Consider the following 4,189-nt stretch of genomic DNA (forward strand, 5'->3'; position numbering starts at 1 on the left):
AAGGAGGAGGAAGAAGAGGAAGAGGAAGGAGGAGGAGGAAGGAGGAGGAGGAGGAGGAGGAGGAGGAGGAGGAGGAGGAGGAGGAGGAGGAGAAGAAGAAGAAGAAGAAGAAGAAGAAGAAGAAGAAGAAGAAGAAGAAGAAGAAGAAGAAGAAGAAGAAGAAGACTGTCTCTCCTGGGCTCCTGTCCACTGCCACGGGCCCCTCGGTAAGGGGTGGAAATCCTCGATCCCAGCTCTGCTGTAACCACAGCTGCTGGGAGTTCATGAGTGCTGTGGCTGTGTCCCGAGCGGAAGACAGCATTGCGCTCACTCACTGGCTAGACACCGAGTCTTACTCTCAGCACTTTGACCAGTTACGCATCTGTCTGTTGAGGGCTCTTACTGCACCAAGAGCTTCTCTGACCAAGGCCAAGAGCAGCCCAGGCCTGCGGGTATAAACATATTTAGGAGGCAATTTGACAGCATGACCACTTAGGACAGTAACAACAGCAGGTTCAGACAGGACAAAAGAAGAAGGTCCCGGTGTTTTCTACATTTCGGAATGCTGAGTTCACAGCTGCAACTTTGAAAGCGTAGTGTAAGGCAGTAGGCTCCCAGAAGGAGCAAGGTGATGGGGTGTAGTTCACGGTGTGCTTTTCATTAAAGGCCTAGTCTATTTTCCTTTCCAATAAGACTCATGTAACATTTCAATCTTGCTTGTTCAAATCTGCCCTGTCACTGTGGTCTCCTCATGCTTAATCTGTTACTTCACACTGCCTCCTGGTAGGACCCATCACTGCTGTTCAAGGCAGGAGACTCAGAGGCAGGAGAAATAACTGACCCCAAACGGCTGCCATCTCTGTTACACACACACACACACACACACACACACACACACACACACAGAGAGGGGGGGGGGCGGCGCGGCGCGGGGCGGAGAGGGAAACTCAGACATTTGATCTTTTCATTGAAATTTTGATTTGATATATAAAACATAAAATCAGGTTGTAGAGATGGCTCAGTGGTTAACAAAACTCTGCTGCTCTTCCATGTGGGGTGACTCACAGTTTCCTATAACTCCAATTCCAGGCGATCTGATGCGCTCTCCTGGACTCTGTGGGCGCTGCATACACTTGGCATGCACTCATGCGAACACACACACACACACACACACACACACACACACACACACACCTTTAAAAAGACATAAAATTGGACACATTTATAGGACTCTGTGTTTAGATACATGTATTCACTGTATACTGTTTGAAACAGGGTACATGAAGCTACCCTCAACATTTATCATTTCTTTACATTGAAAACATTCAATCATTCCTTTAGCTTTTTTCCTCTTTTAAGTACTTTATCATTATTTGCAGTCACCCCACGGAGCACCAGCACAAGGACCTTGACACTCCTGCCCAACAGCAGCCCAGTTCTCACCAACCCACCTCTGTGCTCTGGGAATAGCTTCTGTTCTGCAAATAGAGACACTGCCCCCCCAAAAAAATTCATAGCGTCTATACTTGCGTGTATGTCTAAAATTCAATCTTATTTATCATTGTGTGTGTGTGTGTGTGTGTGTGTGTGTGTGTGTGTGTGTAACCAAACAGGAAATATTGGCTCTTCCAACCAGATGAAAAGCCCCATATCTTCAAAACTGGCTCCACATGTTACCTCCCAAAGCTGATGTCTTGATCAAGTCACAGCAGGAGAGCCAGGACTTGAACCCAGATCTCTCGCAAGCTACCAATTGTCGCTTCTTAGACTTCCAGCTGATTTACGTGTTAACTACTCACTGGAGAACTTTCTCGGGGTTGCCTGCTTTCTGGGTTACCTTCACACCTTTTCTAGATCCAGTAGGGGAGGAAAGGATTTGCTTCTCCATGCAGTTTGGGTTACAGGAATGGTTTCACAAAAATTCAAATGGGAGTCTATCGCCACCTTGTGGCGATAATATACAGCTGCAACGTTGAAAGCGTAGCTCTTTAGGGGCATTTTCACACTTACCCAAATGATGGAGAACGTTCAGTGGACACTGGTATCCTCCCCATACAGGCCCAATAATCGTTACAATTCTTTTGAATGTCCTTAGCCTCCCTCTTGACTACTTTTTTTCTGAATGATTTGAAAGTTGTGCATGGGGGAAAACGTAAGGCATAAAAAGACCAACCTCATATTCTAAGATACATATGGATTTTTCAAGTTTTACTAAACTATCGTTAATATATTTTAGAACCCCCTCCTCAAACATGAGTCCTACCCCAGTTTAGAGTTTGTAGTTGGTTGTTGACCCTTTGGTCTCTTTTAATAAAGAGCGATCCATCCTTCCCTTCCCCGCTGGCATCCGTTGATTGAAGAGTCCAAGAATTTCTGGCATTCTGGATATGTGTGACTGTTTTCTCCTCATTTCATTTTCAATGTTAAAAGTTGGGCCCCAAATTCTTTGACATTTTCCACAGGGAAGAGTCCACGCTCCAGCTCTAGAACGGAATTAGACGTTGGCTTCAATTAATGGGGATGGAGGTGGGGGTGGGGGAGGTGCCGGGTGATACCGCCACACAACTCAAGGAGGCGCTGCCGGGTCCTCCTGAGAAGCTTGTTTTTGGATCCCAACAAGAGAAATGAAGCTGCATGTACTGTGCTCTGGCCCGCAGTCCCAGGTGAAGTTCAGGGTGACAGGCACCCTTCTTCGCTGGCATGTAAGTCAGGAAAGCCCCCCAGCCGGAGCTGCCCCCCGACTGTGACTCTACTGGAAACCATGAGAAAATCACCCAGTGGAACCATGTGAGCCCCCGTGCTAAAACAGACGGTCGTAAAGTAAGGGATGTTTCGATCTAATACATTTTGGGGGATTTATTCAGCAGTAGATAGCACTTATTAATGCAACAAATAATAGAAACAAGTTTGTCTTCATTGTCCCTTCAACTCCAAGTTCTGTTCATGAGGCTGATGGCTCTAGTGATGTTTCAGAACCATAGATTACTTTTCACGCACATAAAAAAAGGAAGAATGAGAATTTTCCAGTCTAAAGGGACCCCTATCCCAATCATTTAAGTTCTTACAGCATTAAATGTTTCCAGCAACTGTTTCAATCATTGAAGTCTCATCTTCCAATGTCTAGGTGAACCCTATTGGCTCTCCAATGTCAGCACCAGGCCATTTCTTATTTCACTCCTTGTGCTTGCTGTAGGGACTAGGAAGAAGCTGTGACAGCTATTACTTCTTTTTTCTAAAAAGTCTCCTCCTCTTATGTATTCTGTATATACGGCACGTGCAATAGAAGATTCTCTGGACCGAGGTCCTAATTCAGCCACCCAAATTGTCTGATCCTTAATAAGCCAGTGGTGGTTGTCTTAGATGTCTAATTTACTCATCAATAATAAGAAAATCCAACACAGTGATGATCTCTCTGAGGAAGATCTGGTTCCGTCCCATGTAGGCATATATACATGCCATCAGTATCGTTTATTATAAACATTCTGCTAGAGAAACTGTAATGTATATTTTAAATACTCCAGTTTCTGTGCTGCTGATAGCAGTAGTAATAAGGTCCCTTCCTTCAAAGGGTGGTGGTGGCTTTTGTTTTCGTGGTGTCTCTCTAGGAAAAGTAAATTCCCATGTTTAAGTCATGAAGGGATGTACTTGGGCGATTATTGCAGAGAAGTTGTTTCTACATGTTTAATGATAAGACTGTGTCAATAGTGTTGATCTAGTATTGATCAATCTAGTTTTGATATTGGATATTGTCATATCTAGTCACACTTGTTTTCTGTAGAGATGTGCCCTAAACATAGAGGTGTGGAGTTTTTCTCACCAATTTATGCAATAACTTCCTTTTAGGACATAGAAGATCTGTAGGTTCTGAAACTTTGTTAGCTTTGTTTTATGGTTTTGAGTTCTATTTTCTGCTGAATACCAGACATTGCTTTGATAAAGGGTAAATTTTTTATAAAGTTATTTAGTAATATTTCCAGTGGAAAGCCATTTTCCAAGTGAGCAAGCAACAACCTAAAAAAAAAAAAAAAACTGAACACACCTCTATTTGTACAAAGAATAACCTTTCCCTGCAAATGTGGGGGAGGATATTTAAATCAGTCACACAGACTGACTTGAATTCAGAGAGAAGATCATGTTTCCGGATTAAATTTGAATCTGTAATTGAATAGCTTCCTTGACACTTTAAATATGTTTCGTTTTTAAATCTATA

This window comes from Peromyscus leucopus, chromosome 3 (genome assembly GCF_004664715.2).
Source record: "Peromyscus leucopus breed LL Stock chromosome 3, UCI_PerLeu_2.1, whole genome shotgun sequence".
Lineage (NCBI taxonomy): Eukaryota > Metazoa > Chordata > Mammalia > Rodentia > Cricetidae > Peromyscus > Peromyscus leucopus.